This window comes from Topomyia yanbarensis, chromosome 3, assembly GCF_030247195.1.
Source record: "Topomyia yanbarensis strain Yona2022 chromosome 3, ASM3024719v1, whole genome shotgun sequence".
Classification (NCBI taxonomy): Eukaryota; Metazoa; Arthropoda; class Insecta; order Diptera; family Culicidae; genus Topomyia; species Topomyia yanbarensis.
This window is the reverse complement of record NC_080672.1, coordinates 297,511,245-297,523,400: the sequence shown is the minus strand read 5'-3', so window position 1 is coordinate 297,523,400 and position 12,156 is coordinate 297,511,245. Positions and strand designations below refer to the sequence as shown.

Sequence of the window (12,156 nt, the reverse complement as noted above, 5' to 3'; positions counted from 1 at the left end):
ATAAGTGTTTAAAACCAAACCAAACTTTATACTCAGCCCGTAACTATTGTGCCAGTTTATTAAGTGAACCTTACCTTTATTTTTGTCGATGTTACTTCTATTGAATTCCCTGGTGGGCCACACGTAGTCTTCATTTACCTAATAACCCAATAACTTGGAAATCTCGCTGGATCTGCCGTATGAATGCTTTCATACTGCGACTTCGAAAACGCATAATCGATGGAAAACGTAAATGACTCTTCCGGCGACATCAAGCCATGTGAATCTTTTAATTGAACGAACAACTGATGCGCATTGTGTTTATGTGTTAGGACATGTCCAAGAACTTTCATTAAGTTAAACTCCCTATTATTGAAGGCTGCCCTTCTGGCAACCAACAAAACCCTTTCCAAACAATCCGGTGTAGCATTTACTTCATTGGCTACTAAGCGTCGTTTGCTTCTTTCGCTAAGTTCTGAAATGTCTGCTTTGGGTCGTCCACGCTTAGTAGAAGCACCATTAGGATTATGTTCTGTAAATTCTTCAAGTCCAAATGCTAGCTGAAGCCATCTTTCATTCATTTGCTCGAATCGGGTTCTGTATCTATTCGCACATTTCCACTTATAAACGAACTTGCTTTGTATTCTTTTTATTTTACACTGTAACTCATCTAGCTTTATATCATGGATTTTAAATCGACTACATATTGTACCAAAGGTTATTTTAGATATTATCCGACAAACGCAGCTTAAAATTGTAACGCACGATTACATTATTGTATGTAAACGCCATTTTGTACATTGATATTGAACATTTGATGAAGACTCCGATGAAGAAAATAGAGATATCTTGAGCGTTTTTTCGAAACGTCATATCTGCAATGAGTTACCCCCTCTTTGTTTACTTTCTCTTCTGTTAATAATTCGGTCACTTTAACATTTATCCCTCAACTCTTTGCATAATATGCTAGTTAAAACCACCGTCATTCGATCTGTACTGTAAAATAAGTGAAAAGTGTTATAGTAACGCCGTAAAAATGGAAAGAGAAAGTAAACAAAGAGAGTAACTCATTGCAGATATGACGTTTTGAAAAAACGCTCAAGATATAGATCACGCAAGAGAGTACGGTTTGGACAAGAGAAAAAATGAAAGTATTTGTCACTATTAGCCGGCGAGAGACTTTTCTAAATGAGAAATTCCATATCAAATCAGCATGCCATGATGAGTTGCGTGCACTGTTTTCAAATAATTATTATGCAAGACCCGTTATTTATATACTAATACTAATCGAGAGCGAGTTACTTCTTTGCGAAGAAAACATACACGGAAAAAAGTTCTGGCCTTTAAAAAACACACTTTAGCGCATGTTAATAGTAAATATAAAAACTTTCATTGAGGATTTCTCAGCTTAGGGCAAAATTGGGAAAGTGAAATCTTCGCCACGGGTTGAAAATTGTTCTAAACTTGCTTCCCCAATCGACAATTTGTAAATATTAGTCGTAGTATTATCATTTTCATAATGCTCTTTCGAAATCAAAAATATTTGCGATTTACATAGTACTATTAGAAAGCTGGTTCTCTCAGCTTTCCAATGATATATTTGTACACATGGTTTATTTAAACGATAAGAGAACTGCAACATTTTTACAAAACGGGCGCATATTGTGTTTTTCACAATTTTTAACTTAGAGCGTCTATACATAATATTTTTCAAACATAATATTTTGCGGAGATATGAAGGCATTTTCTTAGTTAGAGTATATTGTCGCTGCTGTGCTATCTTATGACAAGCGCCATTTAGCACATTTCGAGAAAAACGATTTTTAAAGTTTGAGATCTTGAATCTTGAATCTTATAAATGGTATAAACAATCCAAAGAAGACAATTGATGCTTCTATCTATTCTGTATTAATCACTCAAATATTGAGAAGATCGTTTGACTATGTTGCGAGTTTTACTATGAATGTAAATAAAAGTCGCACTTACACGTGTCATAGACGTGTATTGATGACAAAATTTTCATGACGTGTCATAATCGTGCATGGAAAATTTTCCATGGGAAAAAATCATCAATTTTTAATTTTTATTCATATCTTTGGGTTCATTTGGTCTATAAACAATAGGTGAGATGCATTTTGAAGGAAATGAATCAGGGAATCTAGAAAAATTAGTTATTTTTAGTTACAGTGTTGCCAAACATGCTATATTTCCAGTTTAAAACTTAAACTGTGTTTCCATCACAACTCGTGTATTTTTCCTTTGAAATTTTTAATGCCATTGTGTTCCTTAGACATTGTTACGCATAAAAACATCTAAAATTTTAATATAACTTGTACAAATCCCTAAATACAGTGATTTGAATAAAAAAACTGACAATTTCTTGTCATGTTTCTCGCTATATATACGTAACCAAGTAGAATATCAAAATTCTAAATACGCCACTTTGTAGAGATTTTTCAGACAAGTAATGTGGCATATCTAACTCAGTTTACCCCAAAATGGCGTTTGTCATAAGATAGCACAACAGTGACGATATATGAATGAAACTGATTAAAAAATGACCAAAATGGAGATATTATTTTATGGATTTTTGGCCACTTGCCTCCCCATAGTGCGGTGCGGTGGGGGTGTTCCTGTCCTTGGGTACGAAAGTGACTCTGTTGGCTTCGTAGCACTCCTGGACAACATTTGAATAGTGGTACGAAGCTAGATCCGGCCAGAAGATCGTAGGGTCTTCGTGTTGTTTCAACAGAGGAAGCAGACGCTTCTGTAGACACTCCTAGATGTTTACAGTCCCGGTAGTCACGAACGACGCACTCCGTTTGCCATATGAGCAAATCGCTTGCTAAATTATATATTTATTGGCAAACTTTGAACAGTACTGCATTCTGTAACCTACAACCTTCGCACCTTTTTTGTTGTAAATAAAAGCTGATAGTATATGTAACATTTCACAACTTAAACGGTGTGAATATAGCGTGAAGAAACTGATTTTTTTGAAAAATTGTTTAAAAAATAGTAGAAATAGTTAGCATATGTTAAACCTTTTGTCGACATTTTCTAGACTAAACATTTGTTAAACCACCAGTAAGGTTTGGTGTAATTCGAAATTAAGCTTTGGCTGTAAAAAATATTATAATAAAAAGGTGTATAAATTTTCAATTAACTAAAAGTATTATAAATATTTCGAATAACGACAAAATATTTCACGAAGATGTTTAGGGATACCTAAGCAATAAAATTAAAACATGTTTTGCAAAATTCACCACTTTGTGAAAAATGGGGAGGGGGCACTTCAAAAATTTTTACTCAAAATAAAATCGGAAAAATTAGTTGCATAACCAAGGTAGTTCATTTTCAAAAATAGCACTGTTGATGAATCACCTTATAAAATAGGTGATAGGGACACGGACGAAAATAGCTGAACACCGCCTAAACGCGAACGGAGGTCTTAGTGGAATGTACATAATATTTCAAAAGTTTTCTTTTATTTAGTTCCACAATGTGTGTAACATAGTGGAATTAAATGGAAGAAAACCTATGAAATATATATTTTTTGTTTCGATTATAGAGGTTTTAACCTTAAGGTCATTCGCCTCTTCGGGTTAGAAAAATCGTATGAAAAATTTCTAACCCTATGTGCGGGGTCGGGACTCGAACCCAGGTGCACTGCGTACAGGGCAATCGATTTACCAACTACGCTACGCCCACCCCTCTTTGAAATAGTATTGTAATCAGTAATTTTGAATCATTAGGATAAACGAGGTCGAATATTGCCCCAGATCAGATTCTTTTAAAATTCTTCATTTTATTTGTTCAACAAAGTTTTAACAGAGAATTCCTCATATATTATGAAAAACCCCTAGAAAATATTTTGATTGAGACGAAGGACGTAGTCAGCCATAGGAACCGTCCCTCCCCCCCCCCCTTCGAAACCAAATCGAAAAAAAATGAGAGCTGGCTTTTATTCCCTTGGGAATGAAGAATATTTCCGTATTGTCTATGTTCTCTGTGTCTTTATTTCCCTTATCCCTGTACTTACCAGTTCCCCAATCCTTCCCATCAGGAAATGATGTTCAGACAAATCATGGCTAGGCACAAATCTCCGATCAACATGGGGAACGTACCATTTGAGTCAGTAACTACTGATTGCTGAAGAAAGGCTCTCATTGGTTACTTGCTCTTCTATCAATTGTTGTCATTTTTGCATGGGCCTATGTACTATTTGAATAATATGCTAGCCCAAAGAAAGATCATTCAAAAATTGAATAATTGAAAAGTGTTTAAAGCCGTCGTAATAATCAGAAGAGCCTCTTTTTCTTAGATATGCCTACTTGAAAAAGTACCAGAGAATTATCTTAAGGATCAAGTTACCTCAAGGCTTGGTAGTATGCGTAAGAAAAATTGTGTTCAGCTTTGCCACCAGATTATCTATTTAAACCTTTTCAAAACTCTAAAATAAGAATATCAGTCGATTTATTAGATCATCACGATTCAATTCATGCATAATACCTGCTGGAAAACCATCGGCTTAGCTGGATGGTGCTTTAGAAAAAGTGGCTGTGATTTTTTGTCACACTACCACACCGAGCTGGGGTACGCAACACAACTACGCAATGAAAAAACCACAGCCACTTTTGCAAAAGCACTATCCAGCTAAGCTGATGGTTTTTCCAGCAGGTATTATGCATGAATTGAATCGTGATGATCTAATAAATCGACTGATATTCTTATTTTAGAGTTTTAAAAAGGTTTAAATGGATAATCCGGTGGCAAAGCTGAACACAATTTTTCCTACGCACAGTACCAAGCGTTCAATTCTAACACATGCTTAAAAAAGGTAACTTGAACCTTAATCAGCATCAAATTTTCAAGCAATATAATTTGGGTTTAAGATGGGTTTTAACTACCAAACCACCCCCCCCACTAAGCTAATGACAGACCGTAGAGTTTTATCATTTAATCAGTTTTTTTTTCTAGCTTTAGAGAAGCGCAAAAAACTTATGAAAAGGACGTAATAAAACAAAATAATTGTTTTTGTTGAAACAAAATTTAAAATAACTTGAAAACCACTACATTTTCGAAAAAATTTTCCTTTGAGCATTTTGATTTGAAACGATATTTAAAAAAATAAAATCATTCTTTAAGAAAATATTTCTCGGCTTCTGTAGACAAAAATTAAAAACCTGTTTTAATCCACCTAGCGGTGCAATTGTGCCTTTCTCAATCATGAACGTTTCATGGATTCCACAGTAGATTGTTTTTTAAACTTTCTAATGAATAAAGTACATTTTAATATACATGACCAGTGATGTACCAAATCAGGTTTTTATAATTTTGCTTAAATATGAAAATTCTGATAAGTTTTGGTCTATTTAATCATTGTCTAATCGCTGATCATTTATTTATAAATATTGTAGTCAAATAAATGATAAGTTGGCTGTTGAACATTTTCCAATCTAAGTCGATTACGTTTCTTACTGTGAACGTAGATATTTTGATTGAATACCTGCCTAATTTCGTTAAAAGTGAGACATCCCCTAAAATCAGAAACAAGTACGATAAAAGTGGCTTGGGCACTAGTATTCTGACACACTAGTCAAAGTAACTTTATTACGGTTCGAAATACAAAAATTATCTATATTATATAAAACGAGTTATAATATTTAACTGCGGACTAAATGAGACACCGAAAATAAAAATCGCAAAAACTCAATATTTGTAAAACCCGTTTTAAATATGCAGTAGGATTTCGGTTTTTTCAACAATTTTATTTTTTTTCAGTTGCCAAAACCGGAACCGTGCCAAAAATGGAACCTTATTTTTGAAGATTGGATTTTCAATTTATTACTTCAAAAATGTTTCCAGGATTTTTAATCATGTGTAAAATGGAATGAGATGAAAGATAAAATAAGAAAATTCAATTTTATTCATGTTTTTATCAAATTCAGTTGTCGCACAGTGATCACTTCCCATACAAAAGCCGGACAAAACTTCAAAAGGGGTCCGAATTCGGTGAAAACTTCACATTGGGGTAATTTTACGTCGCTGAATTTATTGTTGGCGCTATGTTTTTATTTTTTTTTTACCTCGAAATTTTGGCACCTAGGGTGATTTGAACATTTACGAATATAAAGTGAGTATCTTGAAATTCCTTTAAAAAAATTGGTTTATAATAAACATTTTTCAATAGTCGATAATTCTAAGAGACATTTATAAATTATATTCCGAACCCTGGGTAATCCTTTAGATGCCTTTTTTCATACCTCTGGGCAGAAAGAAACAAAACAAAACATTTATTTTCGAAAAGTACACTAATTTCCAAGAGTCATGAACTACAAGCGATCTTTCCGAACTGTTTCGAAAAATGTACAGCCACTTTGAATAAATAATTTCATTTCAATGCACGATTTATTATTTGTTTTTCAGAAAGAGTGACTGAGAAGAAAGCCTTGTATCGACTAAATTGAACTTCACACATCTAAACAGTCGATACTTTGAACACCCCAACCACAAGGACCTCCCTAATTCCATTCATTTGAATAAACAAATTTGCCAAAGACATCGAAAAGCTAAAACAAACTATTTGGTAGTTTTGTATTCCTAAATACGGGCTTTCGATATGTACTGAAAATTTAGTGCCAAGTTTTGTAGTGACGTCGTAATAATCGTTCTATTGAAAATTTTCTCCAGAACTAGTCTTATTATGCAGTGTAGCGCATTCCTCTGTACTTGACTCTTAAAGTGCACAGACTCTGGGTCGTACTATAAAAATTGATTCCGTCAGACACTAGTTACTCTGTTACTAGTGATATTATACATAAATAATACATTTCTATTTATCTATATTTCTATTTATTGTAATCATTAAATACGACACGTATAGTGTAAAATATAGTTAACCCTTAACATAACTGCATAACAACATTGCGAAAAATATCTCAAAATTATCATAGTAATGTATTGAAACTATGAGACAATTTTAACAAAATTTGTAAAGAAGATGATTTGCGCCTTCGAGGAATAATATGACTCCCATGTTTGCAAATAAAGTCAAATATCATGTCAATTGACACGAAAAAAATATTTACTGCACATTTTTCAAAGACTTGTTATGTACAACAAGAATGTTGCCAAAACGGAACCCATTTGTTGTCAAAATCGGAATGTGCCAAAATGGGAGCATTCCAAAAACGGAAACTTACTGTATTAGAATGTAAAAATAGGATATAAACTTCAAGCGTAAAAATCGGACAAGAGCTCTTCGATATAAGAGTTGCTTAAAAATGTTCAGCATAAAAACACTAAAAAATATATCCGATTCTTACAAAGGACTTTTCTTTATTCGACTTTTAATCTTGAAGGTAACATACGAAATTTTCCTGCGAGAGAATTATACTGGAGTACACAACGGTACAACGCTGCATATAATTGATCCTTATGAAATTTTATAGATATCTATGGCGATTAGATACCTTTCATTTGGGACTAAGTTTGTGAAAATCGTCTCAACCGTCCCCCATAAACTGATATGAGCTTTGATTAATTTTGATACGTGGCGACTTTGCCGCGGCTCTTCTGGAACTGTCCCGGGCTTGTTGTCTCAATACCAATGGGAAGATGGAGAACTTTTTTCCTTACAGATATATGTGCCATCGAGTGTTTAAAAAGGAACTATAAACACGCACGGATACGGATACAAACTATTGCAACATATGTACTGACAAGCTCATTTAGAGAAATTTCCTTTTTGCTATTATTTAACAATCAATTGAAACAGATTTCGTGATCATCGTGTGGAAGGATGTAAAAGTACCAGATTTGTTAACGATTTTCCATGCAGTAGTCCAAAAAGGCAGAAAATGGAACTTTAAAGCAGTCGTTTGTTCCTGAAGCACAGCACAGCGATGAAATGGTTGCATGAATTTTTAACTAAAGGCAGCCGTAATCCGGCATTCACAGGAAGTGAAATATGTTCATGTTTTCATTCCTTGCCATAATGCTTTTTCGAAAAAGATACGCTTCCAGTAGCACCGCACTTGAAGCACGAAAATTCGCCTGTAGCATCGTTTCCATGTTTCAAGTATTTGTTCGTCCTTCGCCCTCATTATTCCTATTAACATTTAAACAGCAACAGGAGGCACTCCGAGGCGCCCGGTTTGCGTTCTATATTTTATGCGAATTAATATCCGCCATACAGGAGCCAACCTCGGGGGTACAAAATATGAAAACTTTAATTAATTTGGAAGTCATATTTTTCGTTTACAACCCGGAAATTGGTTGGTCGCAAATTTAATTTACCAACATTACTCAGAAACTAGTTGTATGTTTAATGTGTTTCTCTTTAGTATCTGCCCTTTAGAGGGAAAATCATTGTTTTAGGTACATTTACAACAATAGGTTTTTCCTAGCAAATTATGTTATCATGATTACTTACAATCCGACAACGCCGATTCTAGAAATTTACAGACGGCTGTTGGTAATAATGTTTCAGATTGAGTGGGTTTCAGTAGTGACTGAATTCAAACTCATTTATTACTCATTGATTGGATAGGAAATTCCCAACACGAATTGATTATGCATACCTGCTACATATGTATTGGAAATGGACAAAAAAATATCGCGTTCAAATGCGTTGATAAATCGAATTTCCCAACAGTGATTACTGTTCCAAACTAATCACCAGTTTTGTTTTCTTCTCCCTTTCCGTTTGCAGTGCCGGGAGTGTTGTGATCCGTTTCGGTGAAAATTGGATTGGTTTGCAGCGTTGTCACTACCGCCACTAGTGCCACACTAGCACTTCCTCAACCGGATCCAATCCAAATAAGTGAAAACGAGCGGAAGTTTGGCTGCAACTTGTTGGTTCACCGTCAGCCAGTGCCAGTGCTAAATAATTCATCGCAAGTGATTGCGCTACATAGCGAGCATAGCGTGATTACCGTTCGGGTCCGGGAAAACACATCGGAATAAAATAGCCCAAAATAGTGCACGCGGGAAATTGTGGTGAAATATACATATATTGATATAAGAGGCCGACGCCTGCAATTATGGTGATGATATAGGCTATGGAACAGCCGGGAGCATACAAACTTCCGTTTTTGTATTGGTAAGTCGACAAAGCGCTGCAAGGAGCGATATTTGTACATTAATCGAATCAATCTATGTCAGGTTTGTTTGTTTTTGAGCTGTTAGGATACAGACTCGTTTTATATGGCTATATGTTAGGATTATCTGTCAAATGAACGTATTCATTTGTTTATCCTGAAATATGTTTCCAGGCATGTACAACTACATTGATATATAACCTTAACTATCGTAGCATTGAAATACGACTTTTTAAGGATTCGACGAGCTTCTGTTCCGAAATGTTTGTGGGAAAAGTAACCATTCGCTAAATCTGCTACTTCATTTGATAGGAAGCTGTATATGCAGCATCATCGCAAGCGAGACAGGGATTACTTTATTCACTTATAACCAAGCCATATCAATAACACATATCATAGCGCTCAACTATTTTCCTGACCAAAAACGGCTTAACAAACAAACAGCGCTGCCATTTTTAGTCAATAAATGTGCATCTGAACTGGTACGTGACGCGAATTTTAGTTGAATTGTTAAATTGATTTAGATGTGTAACTTCGAGTTAGTATCATATGGTTACAGTGGCTTATAGAAATTTTATATCTATATGTATGATCTAGTGGTGGTTCCAGAGAGGGGCAAGGGAGGTGACTCTCTCCTTTTATTCACCAGAAGGTGTATGAGCACAATAGTGTCGTTCATCATAGGTAACTCGCTGTTGGTTTAACTTCGACGGCCGTCACGGCACCATGCAGGTATACCGCCTGCCAAACTATACAACAGTTCAAAACGGTCACAATCACCAACGGTCCGATTCGCTGGCCTCCCAAGCAGATGTCTGTTCATACAACCCAGTACACATCAGCTCACATGCCTACTGGTGCACTGTTGCCTCTCACTAATCCTGCTGAACGATGGCGCTTGGGAAGGAAGTCCAATCGCCCGCACAACGACAACGCAACCTCCAGAAATCCATGATTCTTCCCATACAACCACGTTGCTGGTTGCTCAAAGCCCCCAGTTGCGTTTCAATTAGGCAATCACAGCATTCACAAAAAAACGCAAACAACAATCTCACCAGTCAAACGCTTTCGTATAGAAAAACACCCCTGCACTAGGGAGAGTCACTACTTGCATCCTCACATCAACTCACCTTATCACGCAGCTACGCTAGCACTAACGAGCCCAACAAGATTCGGAAATAAGTCCACTATGACCAAACCAAGCCAGCTGATTCCATCCCGGGTTGATTCCCGGAAAGAATAATTGTACGTTAGCTGTTGCATGAAACATAAACGGTTTGAGATCAAACCTCGGTCCCAGTAAATCCGGCCTGGAAATGAACCGGAAGTCGATTAATGCTCGTACGAACCCATATGCCTTGCCCTCCAAGAAACTCACATCCGTGGACGTGGAATGTCTCTTTTCATTGCACGGACTTATCGTCATGGCTCGCCAGAAATCACCTGTGGGAAACGCAACAGTGGTCCAGCACTGTGAACAACTGGCCCAAATTAATTATCTCGCGAGTTTCGCATTTTAGCAATGGATGTCTTTGAAAAAGTTTCAGTACAAGATGCAATATGAATATAATTAATCCAGCTGGTACTGAGATCTGAATTTTACTTTTTCAAACAGTTCATATTCAAGATTCGTATCTCCAGCAAAGTTTTAGAAAATGTTATTCCAATAAACTTTGCTGAAGACTCTTTCTTCTTATTATTGAAATATAAAACAATTGTCGAGGATAAATTCAAAAAAACAAATTCGCTCAAACTATGAAAAAAATTTCCGTGGCCCGGAGGACCGAGTGACTTATACCAATCGACTCAGTTCGACAAATTGTGACAATGGCTGTATGTATGTGTGTGTGTGTCTGTATGTATGTACACTAATGTCATGTAATTATCTCAGCACTGGCTGAAGCGATTTTAACTAACCTAGTTTCAAATGAAAGGCCTAATATGATCATAAGACGCCATTATTTTTGTTTTTGGATATGTTGTATACTTTCTGAGATATGGGTGATTTTTTTTCCAAAACACAACAGGTTTTAACTGTTATGTGTCCAACAAAAAACACCTTTAACAGGCCAACGTGGGTACCCGGGTACCCACAAATTGAAATGCTCATAACTATGGCTTCCTTTATCCGATTTGGACACTTTTAGATTTTTTTGATTCTGGAACTCGTCTACTTTTTGATTTGTAAAATTGAACCGGATGAATGGATCTGGTGCTTGGTAATCCGGATTCTCCGGGGTAATGTTCCAGTACTAGGGTATGATTTGTAAATTTTAATAATGTCCTAGCAATATGAGTATCAAAACTCTTCAAATCGTCTCGGAAGTCTGTTATTTATTGTTTTGGGACCCTATGGCAATTTAAAAAATGGAATTGGAATGGAATGGCCACTCACGAACCCACGGGAACGTGATTCGGAATGTCCGTTCCGAGGTCAAATCATCAAATGGTTCTAAAACCACGAGATACTCATATTGCTAGTATTCCATTGAAGTTCACAAATAATATCCCAGTACTGGAACCTTCTTCCGGAAATCCGGATTCCTGGGAACCGAATGAAGTAACCCAATTCATTCTTACCAAGACCAAAAGCGGATGAGTTCCTGAATCCAAAACACCCAAAAGCATCAAAATCGGTTGGAAATTACCTTAGTTATTGGCATTTCAGTTTTGTGGGTACCTGGGTACCCACGTCGGCCTGTTACGTAGTAAAAAAATTCAGGATCCCCTCCTAACTCCCCCCTCTTACTATATCAACAATATTATTAACCCAAAAGTTTGACTTAGTGAAGTTCTAAGATGTCACAAAGCTTCAATTTACAGTTATGGATAAAACATAGGAATTTCATGCAATTGAAACCTAAAAAGGTACCAGGGTACCGCGTCGGATACATAACGGTTAAGCATATAACTTACAAACAAAACAAAAAAGTCAAGCTATGCGCACATGATTAGGAAGCTTATAAAAATGCCTATCTAACAAGCTATAGAGAAAATCGGTTCACGAATGGCGGAGATATTAAATTTTTTTTTTATTCCTTGCTAATCATTTTTCAATAACTAAAAATGAGAC

General features: G+C 35.9%; 1 protein-coding gene across 2 annotated transcripts in view; it reads left to right on the top strand.

The window, feature by feature from the left end:
* LOC131691552 (slit homolog 2 protein) overlaps window positions 1–12,156 on the top strand; it is a 137,233-nt gene that overhangs the window by 33,130 nt on the left and 91,947 nt on the right. The window contains exon 2 of one of the 2 annotated variants that reach the window (XM_058978059.1): window positions 8,696–9,085. The exons of the other annotated variant lie outside the window; for it this stretch is intronic. The gene's annotated coding sequence lies outside the window, so the exon portion shown is untranslated. The remainder of the gene's footprint in view (window positions 1–8,695; window positions 9,086–12,156) is intronic. 2 annotated transcript variants of the gene reach the window in all.